At 43.8% G+C, this 22,389-nt stretch overlaps 1 protein-coding gene across 6 annotated transcripts in view; it reads left to right on the top strand.

Annotated features, from left to right (window-relative positions):
* LOC119166763 (insulin) overlaps positions 1–22,389 on the top strand; it is a 96,040-nt gene that overhangs the window by 51,600 nt on the left and 22,051 nt on the right. For 2 of the 6 annotated variants that reach the window (XM_075882477.1, XM_075882478.1), the window contains exons 2-3: positions 11,429–11,594; positions 17,294–17,451. The exons of 1 other annotated variant lie outside the window; for it this stretch is intronic. The gene's annotated coding sequence lies outside the window, so the exon portion shown is untranslated. The remainder of the gene's footprint in view (positions 1–11,428; positions 11,595–17,293; positions 17,452–22,389) is intronic. 3 more of the 6 variants (XM_075882479.1, XM_075882480.1, XM_075882481.1) reach the window with 2 other exon arrangements.

A 22,389-nucleotide genomic window follows, 5' to 3' on the forward strand; every position in this document is an offset into this window, starting at 1 on the left:
ATCGTCTGATCTGTATTCTTTCTTACATCAGTAAATTCATCAAAAAATTATAGTTCCACTTAACAAGTAACTAAGTAAATTTAATGTATTGAAGTCCTGTAAATTTGGCTTTCGCTCGGAATGTTCAAGTAACCTTACTCTTCTATTCCTGACTACATCAAACGCTCCATTGATTGAGGGTGCACCGTAGAGTCCGTTTCTTTAGATTTTTGAAAGGCATTCGACACCACCAATCATCTCATTTTGTCCAAGAAGCTACACGCTTAAGGTATCAGAGGTCAATCACTCAAGTTTTTAAACAGTTACCTGGCTAATAGACAACATAGTGCCTATATATGAGGATCAATTTCATCTACTAAAACAATAAATCAAGGTGTTCTCCAAGGCTCACTCGTGGGTCCCATCTTTTTTTTACTCTACTTTAATGACCTTCCTGATATTAAAAACATGGCTCATGGTGTTTTATGTGCTAACAATTATACCATTTCTTTTGCTTTTAGTTGTCTTACTAGTGTCACTAATAAATAAATGCTGCACTTTGTAACGTGTCCATATGGTATGAAGGAAATCATCTAGTTATTATTTCAAATAAATCTATGTTTGTGGTTTTTATATCACCTAACGCAAGTTAACTTCATCACCAAGGATCACGATTGATTCTCATTTTACTAATATGTGTGACGGCTTATCATTTCTTGGTGTTCTACTCGATGCTAACTTTCAGTTCATCTTCCATATTTCTCACATTAGAAAATAACAGCATTCGGCATTCGCGCATTACCTAAACCTTGCTCATATTTTTCTCACAAAGCATTTTTTTCTCTTCGCTGTCATGCATTATATACTACTTACGGTATCGCTTCACAGGGTAGCACTTATCAGTGTCATCTTTCATCCTTACAGATTTTACAAAATAGAGCCGTTCGCGTTATTTTTACTGCGCTCGTGACAGTGACATCACTCACCTCTTCTCTCGTGATAACATCTTAACTGTTAGCAACTTACTTAGATTTATTTTATTATGTTTCTGCATAAACAAATGACACACAAACTTCCTACCAATTTTATTGAATGTGAATCTTTAGTTGATACCAACGTTACCAGGTTTGCGGTGAAAAAAAAAACGTCCTGCTTTCTAAGGTTCATACTATTTATCGTAAACCATCCTCATACTTTTGTGTCACTTCATTGTGGAACTTCTTACCCTCTTCACTAAAAGGTAAAATTTCTATAAGTACATTCAAAAGTCTTTAAAGCAATATTTGTCAAATATATGAAGATATTTTATTTAGGGGTACCAGATTTTTCGCTACATAATATAATAATGATGTATATTTTAGTAACACGTATTTTCGTCTTTTTTTCTAGTTTTGGCATTTCTTGTTTGTTCAGTTGTTTCAATATTGTGGTGCTTTTAGGTTTACTCATTATATGCTCTGTTTTTATTTTTGCTTTCTTATATGCTTCTTTGCATTTCATATTCGGTTTTCTTAGTTCTGGCTGGTACTTTATTTTTGTTCAATAGTAACCTTGGAAGAAGCGGGCATTATGAGAGTTAGTACTCGGGGGATGACTGTTTTGGGAATTGGAGATTTGTCATTTGAAAAGTCTGACCATAGGTAGCTCTTGTTCTTGTTTTCAAAATTGTAGGATGTATAATGTTGTAGTTTCGAGCGTTGTTAATGTCGGTAGCGAAAAATCGTTAAGGAACATTTCGGTATTCTAAAAATATGAGCTCAGAGAGACGCTGGGCATAGTCTCACGAATGCAAAGACTGTGCTCCGATGCAAAACACGAAGATACGTGTTCGTGGTGTGATAAGTTACGAATGAAGCCAAGAGCTCTTTTTCGCACAAGATACAAGCTATTTAGATTATACCGTGAAGTATCTCCTAAAATATGAAGACAATACTACATGTGGTAATGTTTTAGAGAAAAGTAAGATAGGTGTTTTAACAATTTCCGTAACAAGGTCCGGTACCTGTTCTAGACATCCATTCATTAGACCATGGTGCTTACAAAATGCTCTACATGCGGTGTCCATCGCTAGTTTTCATAGAATTGCAGAGGATGGCGGGCGTTTCAGCGCGCGCGTGAGACGCATGTCACGTCGGCTCCGTCGGAAATCGACGAATGTTGTGGACTTTTGGCAAATATCCACCAGAAACCGGGTTCAGCGTTTCGGCGAAGCCATCAGAAACCTCTGGATACCTATTTTATCCAGGTAGGCCCATTTTCCGCCAATCTACGACTGGTTCAACACCACGCGACGCCCGAGCCCGGCTAAGCCTAACATCGACGAGGCTTACGCCCGGGCTCCCCAGCCATGGCAGCGTCCACGAAGACAGGCTACGACCCCAGCACGATGCAGTGGGTTGACATCGAGGTGGCAGAAACACGGGAAGACCCCATACCAGGTGAAGACGAATATCTTCAGATCATGGTTCGCCAAATGCAAGAGAAGCTCGCTAAAATGAAGCCACAGGCTCGCAAAACAGGATCAAAACAGCAGCTTGCGTTGAGTCCCCGCGGCAGCTAGCGACGTGGAAGCCAACACACACGCCTCGAATCCGGTCGGACGAGTTGGTTATTGTGCTTAAACCAAAAATAACCATGGATCTGCACCCTGCGTTCGGCCCAGGCGGGATTGGCACAGCAGTGCAACGCTTCACCGGCAGCACCACGAACGCTGGTATCTCCGTGTGGCCGGTGTGGGACCAAAACATCGTTGTTGTAGGTGTGAAAACGGAAAGCCTGGCCTCGAAGCTCATCGGGGACATCACGCTGACGATGGGGGACCGCCAGGTACCATTTCAAGGACATTTGAAATCAGCCGGAGAAACCTGCAAGGGTGTCGTCACCGTCGCAGACAATGAAACTTCGGAATCCCTTCGACGCAAGCTCGAGTGGATCGACGGCGAAATTTTGTATGTGCGAAAACTCGGAACATCCAACGTTGCAGTGGTGACCTTCAAAGGACGCCGCGTTCCAAGATTCATTCACTACTGCTCTGAAAACGTGCCAGTGCGCTACTACAAGAAAACGGTTCCGGCATGTTACCGGTGTGGAACGGTGGGCCACAGACCAGATGCGTGCCCCAATCCGGACAATCAGCGGTGCATTCACTGTGGTGCGAAGGTGGCCCTCACTCCGGAGGGCCCAGCGAAGCACGACTGTCAACCCGAGTGCCTTATATGCGGTGAAAACCATTTCTCCGGCTCAGCGCAGTGCGTCGAAAATTCCGGAAGGCATGGAAGCCCGCTCTAACACAGCAGCAACATGGACTAAAAAACAAGCAAGAAGAGCCCTCAGCCCCTCTCAGGACTGACGAAAAAGCGAAGCCGATGCATAACAAGCCCAAGCCGATCAAAGCCCCAGCCGGACAGAAGTCGAGGCCGCCTACCTTCGGCGCCGATGATTTCTCGTCCCTGGCAAACCCGCCCAAACAGGTGAGCAATTGGGTAGGGGTCTCCTCTCAGTCTCTCACCACAACCACTGCCTCCCCCTCCAATTCTGATATTTTAAAACAATTAGAAGCCATGAAAAGCGCATTGAAACTCTGGAACGCGAAAATCGGGCGCTGAAGGCGTCGCAGGCTGCTACTCCTCCACCACCGTCGGAACCGGTGGCTATGCACACCTCCGACTGCTCGGGCGATGAGCAGGACACTCAGTCAGACGTATCGAGTAACACTAGTGTGTCTAAAACTGTAGTAGGTGCTTCGAACAACATAGAAGGTCGACTAAGCAGACTAGAGGCTAAGCTTGAGCAGCAGAGCAAAATAATTCTAGAACAAACCAAGCTTACAGTACAAGACATTATTCCGCAGCAGCTTAACCTATCAGTTCAAGCCGCTATGCAAGACCTCAAGCAAAGCATTTTGCCAATTCTCACAGCCAGTGTACTACAAATCGTTCGAAATTGGCTCACACCCCAATTGGACCAACTCAAAACTAGCATTAAGGCAACAGAACAACCCCGACGCAAAGTTGTTCATCGTAACCTGGCAAATTCTGAATCCGAGAACAACATAGCCCAGTCGTTAACCAACCAAACTGAGTCCCCCACGCCTCTCCAGGCTCCCACGCTGGATGCTGTGGCGAAAATGACACCTCCTCAATAATAAATTCATGTAGGCAGGCAGTTCTAAACATAATAATAAAAGCTCCAAACAACAGCAACTCGATATTTTCCAATGGAACTGCAGAGGGTTTAAAGATAGGAAAAAGTGGGCCACTCTTGACCTTTTCCTGCAGAATCAACATTTTACCCCTGCAGTTTTGGCGGTACAAGAAACCGGCTTACAGGCGAAATTGCCTGGTTACAACTCATTTCAGGGAAGTGCGTCCACCTGTGTTCTCGTACACAAGGAGTATACCGCTTGTCAGATAGACCTTGATCTGTCAGAGGCGAATGAATACGCAATGGTCAAAGTCCTTCCCAATAAAAGACGAGATCCTAGCTTGTACATTCTAAATGTATACAGTTCTCCAAAATTTAGGCAATGTGTCTTCAACGAAATGTTTTATAAAGCGATTAAGGAAGCAGATAAGAACCTACTAGTGATTTTGGGCGACTTTAACGCCCCCAGCTATCATTGGGGTTACACCCGCGAAGTCCCCAAGGAACGGAAATTGGCAGAACTCATATCCACTCTTCGTCTATCGCTTCTCCCAGATCCAATGAAACCCACTAGAATCGTGAATTCTGTAAACCGAGATACTTGCCCGGATCTATCACTGACTAAGAACATTTCCTACGCAACATGGCAAAACTTAGAAGAAACGCTCGGCAGTGATCACTGTCTCCTCAGAATCACACTCTCCGGCAACATAGGCCGTAGAAAATGGAGCCAAGCTAAGCTGAGAGATTGCACAGCCTTCCGCTCACAGGTGATCCCCTCTGTGCCAGGGGTAGGAGGATATACGGGATGGGCAAAACAGCTCCTTGCAGCCAATTCCAAGTGTCTTAAAACTATAAAGACAACGGAAGACACCCCGCTGTCGATAAGTACCTGCTCCGCCTTTGGGGCGCCCGCAGAAGCTTAACTAAACGTTGGCGGAAAAACAAATTCAACCGCAAGCTTAAACTTAGAATAGCCAAGTTGAGTAAGCAAGCGGATGAATATGCTGCACAACTGAACGAATCCAACTGGATAGAACGGTGCAATGTTGTAGCTAAAGAAATGAATACAAAGAAAGCATGGCGCCTTTTTCGAACTCTCGGGGACCCCGCCCAAACCCGAGGAGAAGCGCAAAAGCAGCTCCGTCGAGCCCTGCACAGTTTTCGGGGAACCAACTCCCAGCTGGCTGATGATTTGTGTGCTAGATACCTATGTCGCACCACGGATTCTAACAGGAACGCATATGAATACGCAGGTAGAGAAAACAGTCAGCTCGATGCCCCTTTTAAAATGTGCGATCTGAAAGCAGCACTGAAAAAAATGCGCAGGGGTACTGCCTTGGGCCGAGACCTGATCACGGTAAAACTGTTAGCAAATCTATCAGACGATTCATATCGGCATCTATTGCAATACATTAACGCGATCTGGGATGGCCAACCACTGCCAACTGAATGGAAAACAGCAGTTGTCACATTCATCCCCAAACCAGGCAAGCAAATCAGCACGGACAACCTCAGACCTATATCATTTACTTCATGTGCCGGCAAATTGATGGAAACAATGGTTAGAGACCACCTCGCCACGTACCTCGAGAGCAGGGGGCATTTCGCAGATTCCATGTTTGGCTTTAGGCCCCACCTGTCTGTGCAAGATATCCTCTTGCAACTAAAACGAGACATTATCCAACCCATTCCCTCGACGCACAACGACAGAGCAATCCTTGCACTCGACCTTAAAGGCGCGTTAAACATGAAACGTTAAACATGAAAGCATCCTGAAAAGCTTGAGTAGTGTCCATTGCGGTAAGAAAGTATTTGCCTACATCAGAGACTTCCTCTCTGAAAGACTGGCGTTCATTCGCATAGATAACGAGGAACATGGACCATTCAAAATGGGGACGCGGGGAACCCCGAAAGGAGCTGTCCCGTTTCCGCTGCTATTCAACATTGCCATGATGAAGCTCCCGCAAGCATTGGCTGTAGTGGAAGGAATATATCATGCAATATACGCCGATGATATAACAATCTGGACGAATCGGGGCAGTTTAGGAGAAATTGAAGACCGCCTGCAGCAGGCCGCCTCCATTGTGGAGGACTATGCGGCCCAGTGTGGGTTGCAGTGCGCTCCAACCAATTCTGAGTTCCTGCATATCAGAGAAAACATTAAAGATAGGACGACCCTGAACTTGATGGTATCAGGATCAACAATACGAGAACTACGAATCCTTGGACTTCTGATTCACAACAGAACAAAAAACAGCATCACGCTAGACAAGCTACGGAAAATTGGAGAACAGGTAGGGCGCATGATCCGCCGAGTGTCAAACAAGCGCGGGGGGCTACGAGGGAGGGACGCGATTCGGCTCCCCAATGCTTTTGTAACTAGCAGGATTCTATATTCAATACCGTATTTACGAATGACTAAACACGAAGAGAACAGAGTTGATGCTATTCTTAGGAAAGTAATTAAGCGCGCACTTGATTTACCCATCAGCACTTCAAATCAGAAACTCTCTGCATTGGGAGTCTTTAACTCTATACAAGAGCTCCAAGAAGCCCACCTCACAAATTAATATACGCGTCTTACGCGGACGCCCCCCGGGCGGCGCCTACTGGACCGCCTCTTGATCCGGCACGAATGCGAAATCGAAAACGCGGAGCGTATTACTGAACTTTGGAGAACAAAACTCTGGGTGTGCCCGCTTCCCCGCAACATGACCAGGGAGGCGCACCAGGGTAGAAGGCAAGCGCGCGCTGAGGCACTTGAACAACTGCTTGGCTCCCGTAATGGGGTCTATTACGTCGATGTGGCCGGGCCGTCACCTAGGGGATACTACACGGCGGCGGTAATACATCAAGGAACGCAGGTGGACGGCCTCACTTTCAAAGTCACAAGCTCAAGTAAGGCGGAGGAGGTGGCCATTGCACTGGCAGTATCCCATCCAAACTCAAAACAAATAGTTACAGACTCTCGAAGAGCCTGCGAGAGCTATCGTGCAGGAGAAATCTCTCCATTGGCTAATAGACTTTTAAAATTCAGCATCAGGAACCGCGATCCTACCACAAAACGTCTTATATGGACTCCGGGACATCAGGGTCTATAGGGTAACGAGGCTGCACATGCAGCGGCCCGCGTGCTTACTTCCCGGGAAACTCCCCATTCCCCTGATAGACCTCAACGTCCCACACCTTTAACACGGTTTCGAGAAATCAAAGAATACTACATTGAGCAACGCCGCTTGTATCCCGCACCAGCGAAGGGACTCTCGAAAACGGAGGAGCGCATCCTGCGGCGCCTACAGACAAATACACTGCTCTGTCCAGCCGTACTAAAATATTATGACCCTAAAATAAGTGGGCAGTGCCAGTACTGTAGGGAAGTGGCCAACACTTACCATAGGGTCTGGGCCTGCCAAATAAACCCAAAATTAACCTCCTTTCCCTACCCCACCAAAGAGGACTGGGAGACGACCCTACTCAATAGCTCCAGACTAGAGGAACGGCGAACTCTAGTGCAGCGGGCTCGGGTGGCGGCCTCGACTAATGACGTCCCGGACTAGGGATGTCAACCAGCCCGGGGGGGATGAGGGCTATCTGGCACAGCCAGCATCAATAAAGGTTTTTTCCTCCTCCTCCATAGAATTGCACTCCAAAAAATTATATTGAGAGACTCGTTCTAGTAACCTGCGTCCTAAACAATAGCGGATGAGATAAAGGAAATGGTTTATTAGTGGCATGGAATAAAATAAATTTAGTTTTGTCGACATTGAAGTTCACCTGATAAGCACCTAACCAGTCTGTTTAATGTTGCAGCCATATGTTCTCCGAGTCCTTAAGACGAGGTCAACAAGACGAGAAGAACTCCACAAGACGAGAAGAAGAAAAGAAAATAGTCGTATCATCTGCATAGAGGGCTATTTAAGGGGTGTCTAGGATAAAAATAATATAAGTACTCTACTAAGGAACCAGACAGAACCTAACATTGAACTTTGTTGAACGCCATGCACAATAGTTTGCAAGTCGGACTTGATAATATTTATTAAAACAAACTGCTTCGGTCTTATAAATAGCTTGGTATCAAATTTTATGTTACGCTTCTGATTCTATAACCTAGTAACTTAGTAAAGAGAATTTAGTTTCTTCGAATCAAATATTTTTTCCTAAAGTGTAAAAAACACCGACAGTGTTCAATTGGCTTTCTACAATAAGTAATATTTTTTTCTCGAATATTCAGCAAAGCACTCTCTGTAGATTTGCCTTTTTGGAAACCACACGTATTTAGGTAGTTCACTAGTCTATTGTCAAACACTTTTCTGCAATCTTTGAAAAACAAGAAAGGATCGATTTTGGTCGCTAATTGTTGGTAATATTATTTTTGCCCCTTATGTAAAACAGTAATTCCAGCATTTTTCTATTTTTTGAATGAATGAACAGACTTTATTTCTGGAAAGATACAGAAAAACGGAGCGAAGCTAAACGCCATTCGGCCTGTTGTGGCTTCGCTACGGGAAATGTTAAAACGTTCAGCAAATAGTGCTACATTGAATAATAATTATCAAAATTTAAGAAGCAGCAAAATAACAGAACACAACGATAGCATAAATGCAAGAATATAATATATACGTATAAAAATAGGTTACATTGACATATAGAATGAAACATTGAGACCTTTTTCAATACATATGAATAAATTCCCAAGACACACACTTACAATATTGTATAAAATATTCATACATTCATATAATACACTCTTATATTCATACATACATCAGCACATATGTACGTACATACATTCTGTATATACACGCGTTTTGTACCTAAAGGTGAGAGTATAATATATGTGGAACGTGGTGAGGAATTTAGTGAAAACTTGATATTTACTTTACCTAATTAACGAGGACATATTTTGTGTGATAAATAATTTGCGGTATTGAGAGGTTAATTTTAGTTTTCACATAAACGATTTATAAATTGTGGGGCGCGATATGCAATTAGGCCTCTACCATACCCAGTCTTGGTAGCAGGAACGTAAATAAGATGCCTACGGAGCAAGTATTTGAGTGCGCCTTCCTATACCTTAATAGTGAGGAGTTTATTTTCAAAAATGTAAAGTAATAGCTTATATTCATACACCTGGCTTGCTTTGAGTATATCATGTTTTTTTTAAATAGTGCACTGCTAGACATCTGTCTTGGGTTACCATAATAATATTCAAATTTACGGAGGACGTTTTTCAGTAAGATTTTTACTGTATTTAAATTCTCCTCACTTGTAGTGCCCCATACAAGCATGCTTTGGTACAAACGCGAATGAAAAAAGGCGTAGTGTATGTTCTTGTCGGCCAAATCGGCATAATTGGATTTATTGTAATATGTAGTTCGGATGTGAGACTATCAACATGGGTATTTCAGGAAAGTTTTCTTGGAACCTCACTCCTAGTAATTTTTGTGATTTAACCTGCACTAGCCTTTGGTTATGGAAAAAGACGTTAATGTCGTTCTCCTAGGGCTTGTTGATAGGAAGGAATACGATCTACTTACTTTCGGATATATTAGGCATGAGCTTATTTTTATGAAGCCATATTCCTAATTTGAGTAAGTAATGATTTACCTGAGCTTCAAAATGCATGAGTATTCAACCTATAAAAATATGTTAGTGTCATCGGCATAAAAAATTAATTTTGGGGATCGTGGAGTGTCACACAGATCAATATTATAAGTTATAGATAATATAGGTCCACGGATTGAACCCTCCTGTCCACCATTTTTAAATTTTTCATTCGGGAAACAGTGTTAGCCACCATTACCTATTGTTTTCTTTCGATAAGATAAATGTCTACTAGTTTAGCTGCCACGCCTTTTACACTGTAATCATGCAACTTGGATATTAGAATATCCTGTTTGACTGTGTCCAAGACCTTCTTCAAATCAATGAAAAGATCTATGGTGTACGTTCTGTTTTCTATCTTTTTTAACATCTCTTCTTTCGTATCTAATAGCGCTGATTCCGTAGACTTACCTTTTTGAAACCCATACTATTCTTTATTGAGTATGAGGAGCTTAGTAAAAAATAATTCAAGTATGGAGTGTATTATTACTTCAAAGACTTTTGAGAGTACCGGTAGACCTGATATTAGGCTGTAGTTCGATAGTACGTTTTTGGCACGTCTTTTATGAATAGGACAACCCTGGGCTATTTTTATTTCTGAAGGAAAAATGCCTGTTTCTAACATAGTGTTCATGATGTATGAAAGGGGTTGTGATATATTGACGCTACTTATTTTATTAGGCTGGCTGCTATTTCTTCAATACCTGCATTTAAATTGTCACGTATTTTACTGAATATTTTTTCAACTTCACAAGATGTGACTGGAGTAAGGAAGAGTGACTGTGATAGATGCTTTGTATCTGCTACAGGTGGATATGTTGCACCACAAGATGAGTCTGTGTAGTCGCTAGCGTTAACCAAATATTCATTCTTGGCTGAAAGTGCTTTGACTTTTGGCCTATTGTCTGCAAAATCAGTGATATTGTACGGCCTTTTCATTACGTTCAGTTAAATTATTGTCCTCATTCCACATTTTCCTGGCTATATTGTAGATATTTTAAAATTTGTATCGATAATAAGATATCATGGCTCACTTGATCTCGGCATTTAGCTTATTGCAAAACTTTTTGTAGCCTTCAAGAAGTGATTGATTGCGGGGTTTTACAAACGTGTGATACATTTAGTTTTTTTTTTGTTTTTGGTCATACAGTGCGTTGTTAATCAATAACTTGCGTATCTTTTTATTTTCGAGGGCTTTTTCGTAAAAGGAAAGGCTTGGTCACTTATGCTCTCCAGTTGCTCAAGAAAAAGATTGAAAGCGTGGTTTGTATCCCTTACTGCGCACACTATATTCCAGTTCGTCGAAGCAACTTGAGCTCGGAATTCAGTCTCCTTTTGTTTATTTTGCGATACTGTTCCACGATCTGCTTTTTGTTTTGTGTTGAAGATAACGATAAAAGAAAATATGAGTAGATGGTGACTTACATTGTATGACAGTAGCCCTGAGATACAATTTCTGCCTGAAAGATTTGTGACACGCATATCAAGCAGTGTCGAAGGCTTTTTCGATATGCGACTAGGCCTTGTTAATGTGTATGCGCATGCGTATGAATTCAGAACCGACTGGAGTTGTTTAGAGCTGGGAGAATCGCCAAGAATGTTAACGTTGACGTCGCTGATAATTAGAAAAGGCATGAACATTATGTGTAGCTTTTGTAAGAGAGTATCAATGTAGTCAAGAAATTCTTGCTTTTTCCAGCTGGTGACTGACAAACCACGACTACAATTACATTAATGACCTTGCCTCCAAGGAATTCAATGCATGGTAAAATGTGTGAGAGATCATCAAACATTTTATGATTTAGTTGTTCTTTGACGTAAACTGTGATGCCACCGCCTCGACTGGAATGACGTACCTAGCCACTGTAAGTATAACCAGCAAATCTTGTCGCGACATTATTTGGTGTTAACCAAGTTTCAGAAAATGTTAGAACGTCTAAATTTAATGCTAAATAATTGAGAAACACATCAAGATTTTCTTTTTTGTTCTTGATACTTCGAGCGTTTAGATGCAGGACACTGAATGTGTGCGAGCTTTGATTAACCAGCTTGTGGAACCCGCTTATGTCACAGTACTGGCTATTGACAGGATCCGTTACGAAGTCATGTTATTAAAAGGATGGATCGAATAATTTACATTGTCATTTTTGCTACATCTGCAGGCTCAACAATCTTAAGAATCTCAGACGACTCTCTTTTGCGCGCAAACACCTTGCAACCATTTGTCCGCACAAACTCCCATTTTGTTTCTCGCCTCTTAGCAACTGCGAAGCCACGCAGCTGTCTTTCGTGTTTGGATTAGCCCCGCCGCGGTGGTCTAGTGGCTAAGGTACTCGGCTGCTGATCCGCAGGTCGCGGGTTCGATTCCCGGCTGCGGCGGCTGCATTTCCGATGGAGGCGGAAATGTTGTAGGCCCGTGTGCTCCGATTTGGGTGCACGTTAAAGAACCCCAGGTGGTCAAAATTTCCGGAGCCCTCCACTACGGCGTCTCTCATAATCATATGGTGGTTTTGGGACGGTAAACCCCACAAATCAATCAATCATGCGTGTTTGGATTAGTTATCATTCGGATATATGGGTTGAGTTGATTTGAAATTCATATCTTTGGCAGATGGCTTTTCTGTTGTGCTTTAGTTAAGACGGCGTTCCTTTTGTCACGTCGGAGGAAACGAACGATTACACTTTTATCTCCAGACCTGCCAGGTGTTCTATGACACGTATCTATGTTTCATAGCAAGATTTCTTCCCCAATGGCATCACCAAGCTTATTTACAATTCCCATTGGGTCTTCATCACGAGGGGAACCTTTATTTTTCATGTTATTCACACGAGTGTACTGCTCAAGTTCATCAACGTTACGCTGCAATCTCTTGTTTTCTGTCTCAAGTTGATCTTTTTTTTTTGTCTAGCACGTTGCAGCTCTTCACAGAGCAACCTCATTTTGTTTGGAAGTTGCTTGACGTTGTCACAGACTTCGCTACAAAATTTTACACTTTCGTGTATATCTTCAAGTTCGCCTCGCATTTCACGGCGGAAATCATTGAAAGATTCCTCTCGTTTGTCATGATGAAAACAGTCAACTTCACATAAACACAGACCTAGAGCCTGGCAGCAGTGCAGAGGTATACTGAGAATACAATAAAGGAGAGGTTTTGCTCACCTGCGTAAAATGAACAACTAAAAGTGCTGCGAAGTCCAAGAGTGCTGCTGCGAAACTGAGGAGGCTGACACATGAAAGCCCACTTTTGTAGTTTTTCAGATAACGTCGCTGTCGAGCTCTCGTGCAGGGGCAGAGCTTCAACAGCGAATCTTGAGCGAAGCCTGGCCGTAATATTGCGGATTCCCGTGTATACCGCGCGGACAGCTGAGGGTAGGCGTAACTTTTCGGTCCAATGCCTGTTTCAGTGGACAGCGTTACCCAGTTGCTCTGCGTAAAATGAAAAAAAATACAAGTGCTTTGAAGACCAAGAGCACCGCTGCTGCCAAGAAAAAATCATGTAGACAATATACAATCAGTTATGTCACAAAATCATTCAGAAATCCAATCGGTGACTCTTATTTGGTAAGGACTTATTATTATCAAAACCTGCAGAGAAGTTATTTCAATCTCAATATAATGCCGAAGAGTGCATTCCGAGACCGCTTCTTCCGCTGGAAGCCAAGCTTTTTCAACATGCTGTGCATAGTTACCGTCAACACTGATGGCAGCTCGCTGTCTTCTTCGAATTGGCGCGTAAGCTTTGTGACAGTGGGGACTGGTTTTTGCGAAAGAAACTGTGCACAGTTCTTCGCAGCACTCTAAGGTGAAAGTTTTACAGCTTCTTCATCTTGCACTGACGTCCTTCCCCACTGCAACGCTTCTTCGGTTCCAACACTCTGCCTGCCTTTTGTCTCTCAAACGCCCACTCGTACAGCGTCCGCTGGCTCACCTTTGTTAGTTGTGCAGTCCTCTTAACGAAAGAATTCATGCTGGCTCCTCCTCCACACTTAGTCCGAAGAATTTCCAAGCCGATTAACGCCAGCATCTTTGCCTCTTCCGGATAAAAGTGAACTTTAGAAGAAGGGCATGGCGCTACTACACTGGAGAAAGCCCTGTTTGTCAAGCACGGCACGCCACTTTTTATAGCCTCCGCACAGCGCTTTTGACCTGCGTTTATTTGCCCGCATGCTATAAAGATCACCGCGCCGCGACGCTCTAGTGGCTAAGTTACTCGGCTGCTGACTTGCAGGTCGTGGTATCGAATCTCGGCTGCGGCGGCAGCATTTTCGATGGAGGTGAAAATGCTGTAGGCCCTTGTGCTCAGATTTGGGCGCACGTTAAAGAATACCTGGTGGTCGAAATATCCGGAGCGCTGCTCCACGGCATCTCTCATAATCGTATGGGGGTTTCGGGATGTTAAACCCCACATATCAATCATGCTATAAAGATCTCATTGCTTTTCTAATAATGCTATTGCGTCATTGTTTAATCAGTGAATATAATTCTGGCATACTTTTAACATATTCCGTGAATGCGCCAGGAGCTTTTTAAACAATGATGTGTGCAAAAAGTAAGAAAAAAAGCAAAACAAATTACAATACTAAAACAGAGTTCCTGAAAATAATCACAGCGAAGAACTTTTAGTTAGTTTCAAATTATAGGAGTACGCACAAAATACTTACTGTAGTTATTTCACCATCAAAAATAGACGTCTACTGAGCGCACTATTTCGCGGTGTGCCGAGATACCGCCACTGAGCGCCCCATACCTTCCACAGTGCTGCAACCTCGACCTCCTCTTATAAACGTATGACCTGCTCATGCCACGCTCCCCATGTTGCTAGGTTCTGTTTTGCTGGTGTAGTATTTTTTAGTTCTCAAAAGTACCGCTACACGCTATGGCGCAATAACTAACCCTCATCGCGGCAGCCACCAAAGCGTTTTTCTGCGTAATTCGTACGTGCGTTGACTTATTCTTGTGTTATTTGCAGTAGCGTTTGTAGGAATATTTCTTCGGGACTCGGGAGCGTCAGGGTAATACAGGTACAGCACCATTCACACAATGGCGTACTGCTGCGTTCTCTTCTGCAAGTCGAGTGGCTGCCGGTCAACGTTGATATCGTTTCACGAGTTTGTCGTCACTCAGATTCGCAAGGAATGGTTGAGAAGATCTCTCGACCAGCTAAAAGGACAAGTTCAAAAAACAGGCACAGTTCAAAGTCATTTGTGCAGTTAGAACGAATGGTTTAGGCTGATACCCGCGTTTCTAAAAAACATTATCCTCTTCACAGAAATGGAGCGCGAAAAAAGCTGTTGTCTCTTAATGTGCTATAGTTTGCTGCTGCATCAATAAAGCCTTGGCGACATTGTCGGTGAAACACACAAGGAAATACCAGCAGCGCAAAAGCAGCAGCAATAATTGCAACGAACTGGGGGAGGTTTGAGAAATCGCTGTAACAACACTGCGGTAATCCGCCTGTTTTTCACGCGCTTCAATCAATTGTTAGACGTCCGCCAGACGATAGCGCAACTACTCTCCTCTATTGCTATCCGTGAGCAGTATTACTGAAGGGTGATATGCAGGGCATGAATGAAAACACAAGCTATCGTATGCGTTGTTAGTACCGTATGCGTCTTATGAAACGCGTACATACGAGTGCACCCCGACGGCAGCGCGTCTTCTGCTATGAGGGTTAGTCGTCGCGGCACCTGGCGGTATCTCTGGTTCCTACGCGCCAATTTTTGGGCCCACACGCCTTCATAGAAGTAGTGCCGATAAGCAGGTCGTAAGTTTACAGAGGTGGTCGTGGCTGCAACCAGCTTGTGAGATGTGGTTTAGGCGTTAGATGCTACCGCTTGGCAGGAGACGCACAGGGGTGATTTCACGTTGAACATTTAGACAAAAACGAAAATCCAATGATGTCGGACTATGCATTGCGAAAATTGTCAACGCAGAAGTGTGGGAGCTTGGGCTAGTTGGTATGGCACGACGATAGTTATAGCGCGAGAACAAAACGACAACACAGAGACAAGAAGGACACGTGTCTTTCGTGTCCTTCTTGTCTCTGTGTTGTCGTTTTGTTCTCGCGCTATAACTATCGTCGTGTCATACCAACTAGCTTGTCTCTGTGCCGTCGTTTCTTCTTTTTGCTGTAGCGGAGTGCTGAAAGTATCGAGTCGCTTTTCGTTCGTGGAATGGTTGGGTTACTCGCTATCACATTCATTGTTTCTTCTGTACAGCGAAGCTGTGACCTTTTTGCCTAATATCTGTGTTTTTCTGACAATAAATTTCCAATGGTGAACAGGTGGGCGCAAATAAAGACAAGGGTCGGTTCTGGGTCCCCTTCTATTCAATTTATATATTGATGACATAGTAAATGGTATACCTGTATATATTAGGCTCTATGCGGACGATTTAGTATTTATTCTGAATAAAAATCCTCAAAGGATCAAGTTTTTGTTGAACGACTCGTTTAACAGGGTTGTTTGCTGGTGCGAGGCTTGACAAATGTCAATAAACTTTGAAAAAAAAACTGTGAACAGGTTTATTAGACATGAGAAAAACAAACTAAATTTTTAATATTTTACAAACAATGTCATTTTTTTCAAGGTTCAATGCTACAAGTATCTTGGGTTATGGAGAACAAATTATCTTAACTCGACGAAACACATTGACATAGTAACTTCCGAGGCTCATAAGAAACTGTTCTTTTTACGAAGGACTTTGAAACTCTCCCCTTCATCTGTCCATGTTCTTGCTTACAAACCGATAGTCGTCTCCATACTTGATTATGCTGCGGTGATCTGGGATCCATGTACTCAAATTAGCATTCATAAAGTTGAAAAAGTACAAAAAAGAGCCGTTCGCTTCATGATCGACGTATGTAACTGCGCGGTAGTAAACACGGACGACAAGAAGATACAAGGACTGCGCTTGTCCTTGTATCTTCTTGTCGTCCGTGTTTACTACCGCGCAGTTACATACGTCGATCATGAATCACCAACTCGCCCAATCGTCCACCTCGTTCGCTTCATATATAACAGTTATGAACGAACGTCTGTAAATGAACTGTTAGTAAGAGCTAGCTTATCTTCACTTTCAGAAAGAGACCGCATATTCCATATAAAATATTTATACCAAATAATTATTGGCCAATACAAGATAGATATTGGAAAAATTATTTCTTTTTCTTCAGGTTACGCCACTAGACAACGCCATGATCATACAATAACTGCCTTCCGTACTCGCAATAACTGTTTCAATTATTCTTTTTCCCCAGAACTGTGCACGATTAGAATAGTTTAAATTATCATGAACACAGTCATTACCATCCTTTGCGGCTACTCTGGAAAAACATAGAAAATAATTTTGCTTGAGTGCTAGGTTTGTTTTTTTCTTAAAATGAGAGTGATGTGTCATCGGTAAAATTTTGTTACGTTTGTTTACGTTGCGAAACGCAATTCATAGTTATTTGTTTGCTTTGTGTTATATGGCGGCCTACTATGTGAAATGTGATAGGCTGTTCCATCTGTTTGCCTGGTGTTATGTGCTGATGTTTATGTCTTTTGTACCCACCTGTTAAAGTCCCTCCAGGAGATGGGAGTACCAATAAATAAATAAAATAAACACTGGACACGCCACACAGAGACAAGCAAGTTGCTCTTGTTTCTGTCCGGTCTCTCCTGTATCTTTGATTTGCGCACACCAGTTCAACCTTGAAATATCAACCAGCTCGCCCAGTGGTAAGTTTACTGAATAAGCTTCCAGTTGATAGTCTATGCCCGACTGCTTTCTTATGTCCTTGTTCGTGTTGGTTTGCGCAAAATGGCATTCACATTGAAATTCCCCTGTTCAGTTCTTTAGCTATATGCGATGCGACTCGATTTTGATTAACCTTGCAGAAGGAGTCGTCCTCTGAACACCCCAGGCATTCCCAAAACTAGGTTGATATGATGCATCACCGCCCTGTAGTGGCACTAGTCTTTCTTACGATGTCCTCTAATTATCTGCACCCAGCCACGAGAGAGAATGCCACTTTGGCGTCATTGTTGTCAACCTCTTCGTTATCCACTATGCACTTCTTCTGACCGCGCTGTTCTTTACTTAGGACGTCGCCGTCGTTTGTGGGGCCACAGCAACTCGAAGTCGAGTGGTATTGATAAGCCGCACTCTGGATGACGCTAGCGGCCTCTCTTTGTCATGACGATAGTTATAGCGCGAGAACAAAACGACGACACAGAGACAAGAAGGACACGAAAGACAGGAGCGCTAACTTCCAACTGAGTTTATTGCGCATAGCACGAAAATATATAGAGCAGACAGTGACTATGGCACAAGAGCAGAACATGAGTAAGAAAACCAAAAACAAACAACACAAATACAAAGGCACTGAAAAACAGCAAAGAAAAACCTAGAAGAAACCGAACCAGAAAGGTAAAGCTACCTGCCCGCACCGAATCCTTCGAGGAACCTGCGTTCCTTCTCGGACTAAGCCACGGAGGGCTTGCTAATCCAAGGCACCTGTTCGCGTTACCTGCCCGCACCGAATCCTTCGAGGAACCTGCGCTCCTTCTCGGACAAAGCCACGGAGGGCTTGCTAAAACAAGGCACCTGTTCGCGTGCCATCTGCGCAGCCTCGACAATGACCCGGGTGCTTACATCTCTGTGTTTGTACAACGTCGCTGTTTCCTCGAAGAGGGGAACACACTTGCACTCGGTGCAGTGCTGGGCAAGAAAACCATCTTTCCCGTTTTTAACATTGTTCGCGTGCTCTCTCAGCCGATCGTTCAGACACCTTCCGGTCGTTCCGACATAACAAGCACCACATGAAAGGGGGGTCCTATAGACGACTTCCCGGGAGCAGGCCGCATACCTGTTTCGATGTTGAACTCTGCAATCTGTTGATGATTTCGTTTTCAGGGGGTTGGTAGATTTGGTGAGGCTGATTAATTTGAACGGTGCTGAGAACAGGACACGAACTCCAACACGTTTTCCGATTTTTTTGAGCCTATGTGATATCTGGTATGTATGGAATCACGGCTATCCTTTCACGTTCTGTAACCGTGTTGATCAGATTATGTCGCGTCCTCTGCTCCGCCTTAACAGTCCGCAGGATCGTCTCCGCAACAGACGCGATAAACGCCTCGGGGAAACCTGAAGCCTTAAGGCGGGAAACTTGAGCTTTGAAGCTCGCAGAGATATTGTGGGCGCAAGACCTATTTAAAGCATTCTCAAGGCAGGTTCGTGCTATGCCTCGCTTAACTATCTTACTGTGAGCAGAAGAAAAGGGGAGTAGAGGTTTCTGCGCACGTGGTTCATAACACCAACAGATGTGCTGTGGGCTAAAAACCAGATTTAAATCCAAAAAGCCTAATTTGTCATTATCGGGCATTTCATGGGTCACCACAAGAGGCTGCAAACAATTTTCGAACACGCCTATAATTTGAGTGGCCAACGAGTGAAACATAGAAGACTTACAATTTAAATAACCAAGAAATCATCCACGTATCTAAAACTTTTGACGACATGCGAGCCTTCTAACTTTTCCTGCAGTTTTTTGCCCATTTTCGCCAATAGAAGATCACTGAGTAGAGGTGCTATGCATGAACGAATTGAAACACCCTTTTTCTGCAGATAAATGCAGTAATTCCATTGAGCGAAAGTAGGCGTAAGATACAGCAAAACCAGGTCAAGAAAATCCCGCGAACTAACGCCAGTTTTTACTTGGAAGTTCAATTCCCCGAAAATTTCTATGTTATCCTTTATACATTCTAGTACCTCATCGTGAGGCAGCGAGTAGTATAGGTCCTTTATGTCAATTGAAAAACCGAAAAGATTAGATTGATTTGACTGTTTGAAAAGTTCTATCAGAGCCTGCGAGTTTTTGATCCCAAATGGGTCGTCAATCTTTAGACACTTTAGATGGTTCTGAATAAACAAGCCGAGTTGCTTTTTCCACGTACCACTTTCTGTCACAATGACACGGAAAGGCATGTCAACCTTATGTGTTTTGGCAGAAAAAAACATGCTGAGCTCATTTTTGTCACTTTTGCTAATGTGATGTGCTAACTGTTTTAACTCTAGTTTACGACACATTTCCCTGGCCTGCGTTTTTACCCTATCTAGACGAATGTCGGTACACCATTTGAAAACAGATTCGATAGCTGTGACCGCCTTTTCCAGGTACAAGCAATTAGGAAGAACGGCGAAACCACCCTCCTTATCTGACGGCACGACACAAAGTTCATTGTCTCTAAGAAACTTGGTCGTCTTCCGCACCGGAAGGCTGTTGCTGGTAGGCTTACCCCGTAGGAGCACGTCGACGCCTTCTGAGATGCACCTGTCTGAATCCTCAGGTGAAGCACGGCCAGCCACAGAGCGCCCCATTGAAAGAAGCTCGGGTGCGGACCTCCTTTGGTCGACGGCGAACTTCGGACCTAGAGCGAGGGTGTTGTGGACGTAGTCTGGGAGGACGACATCACTGCATGAGTGGACGACACCTGATTGCCGAGGCTTAGTTGGGCGCAGCGCACGAAGGCTGGCGAGCTCACGTGACCACAGGCGGTTTGCAGTGTACTCAATTCGGTCGCAGTACTCTCGCCATCTTCTTTTCTTCACTCCCGGTGTTAGATCTGTCAGTTGAAGCTGGACATGCAGGGCATCCCGGTACATGCGCTCTTGTCGGTGCCATTCAGACCGAAGAATTTTGCACACCCGTATGTCTTTCGTGTCCTTCTTGTCTCTGTGTCGTCGTTTTGTTCTCGCGCTATAACTATCGTCATGCCATACCAACTAGCCCAAGCTGCCACACTCTCTTTGTCCCCCATACCCGGGCTTGTATCAGATATACGTGGCGCGGGTCCGTTGAGGGGCAAATTTGAACTGATTTTATTTATTAAAGCTTTGCGAAGAAGCGGTATGGTTTTCAATCTGGCAAAAATAGCCATAATACAATTCACGCTAAACAGGCGCGAACATTTCGAGATTATTTTGCAAAGACATCCGACTGACATGATAACAACTTCTTCATTCTCGGGTGTGAGTTCATGCTCTAGACTAACATGTTCGTGTCACGTTAAGTCTTTTAAACAAAAAAAAACCGTAAGACTTGCGTGGAACGCGCAGCACAGTGACAACTAGAGCTGGAAGAGCGATCTTTCGGAGCCTTTTCTAAACACTCTTCGGGTAACTGCTACAATCACACTTGCTGGGTACCCACTATCCCAAAACTATTCTTAATTTTTGTGTAGCAGGCTAGCATTCAATAAGCTATCCTTCGCCAATCTCAGGAAAAGCGTTGTATCCGCACACACTTGATAGAAGTTTTGTACAATTTCTCTTCGTACAGTGGCTGACGACGATGAAGAATTATAGCTGTGTAATGATACGCAGTTGCACTAGGCTGGGGTGTCAGCCATCTCCTTTATTTTTAACACCTTCTTCCTCTTCGTCTCCCTCCAACCCTGCCTAACGTCCATGTACACTCCCCCTCTTTGAAGGCTAATGCCTTCGGGGGTGATACATGGACACGTTTCTAATAATCGCAAACTCCAACACACCGTCATCGTTGGCGTAACCTTTCTTTTTGAGAACGCCATGCTCCACTGCGATTTGCACTACGAAATAAGGTCCTATGTGCACCTGCTTTGTGCCGGGAAGGCCATTTCTGACGAGCGCCAGATTGTTCAGTTGTATCTGAGGTGTCCACGTGTTGTGGCGGTGGTCAAAGTTTCTCTTGATATTTGCCCGGTATCGCTGGTAGGCTTCCAATGTTTTTAGTTTTTCGCACTATTGCAGGTGCTCTGCAATGCGAAATTCTTGATCAGCAGGAGGCACGGGTACCTTTCCAAAAGCTTCAAAATATGGGCTACAGCCGGTGCTCGCAGTGTGCTACCGATTGTGATGAGCAGCAGCTGCCTCGAAACAGCACTTCCATCCACCCTGAAAACCTGGATACATTGAAATGAACTGCATCAAATCCCGAATGATTCTTGCAGTCATGCCATTTTCTGCGGGGTGGTACGGAGCGCAGCGTCGCAACACAAATCCTCGTTCCTTGGTCCAATCTTGCAAACGCTGACTGAGAAACACTGGTAAATTATCTGATATTACTAATTTCGTACTCTTAAACATCTCTCGACCAAAAGAGAGCGATCACACTATTTGCGTCTGCCCTTCCCGGCTGTGCAGCCACTATTCTTGTGCACTGGTGTATTGACACTAGGAAAGACTGCGTTTTTTTTACTCGTGCAGCCTTCTTCTTGAGCTCTGCGAAATCCAAATGAATGACTTAAAGTGGTACGTCAAAATGTTGAGTCAAAATCATCTCTTTCGTTCTTTGAAGGTACTTGGCTTTGTGAACTTGATATTGATGACAAGACTGAGCATACCGTTGAACATCCTCTTTCATGTATTTCCACAGGAAACCCTGACGAATCTTGTGATATGTCCTTCAAAAGCCGGCATGTCCTTCTGAGTGCGGCTAGTCGTGATAAAGTTCCGAAATTCGAGGCACCATTGTTTGTGGGACTGTAAACTTTCTGTTGTGGAACTTAAGTGCTTCAGTTCCCTCTCACAATAACGTTGCGGTGACATTTTCCTGATCAGGAATTACCGCAAGCCTCAAACGCGCATCTGCGTCCTTGAGCTGTTCTCCAGGCCTGCGGTAGATCACGAAAGCA

This window comes from Rhipicephalus microplus, unplaced genomic scaffold (genome assembly GCF_043290135.1).
Source record: "Rhipicephalus microplus isolate Deutch F79 unplaced genomic scaffold, USDA_Rmic scaffold_12, whole genome shotgun sequence".
Taxonomy (NCBI): domain Eukaryota; kingdom Metazoa; phylum Arthropoda; class Arachnida; order Ixodida; family Ixodidae; genus Rhipicephalus; species Rhipicephalus microplus.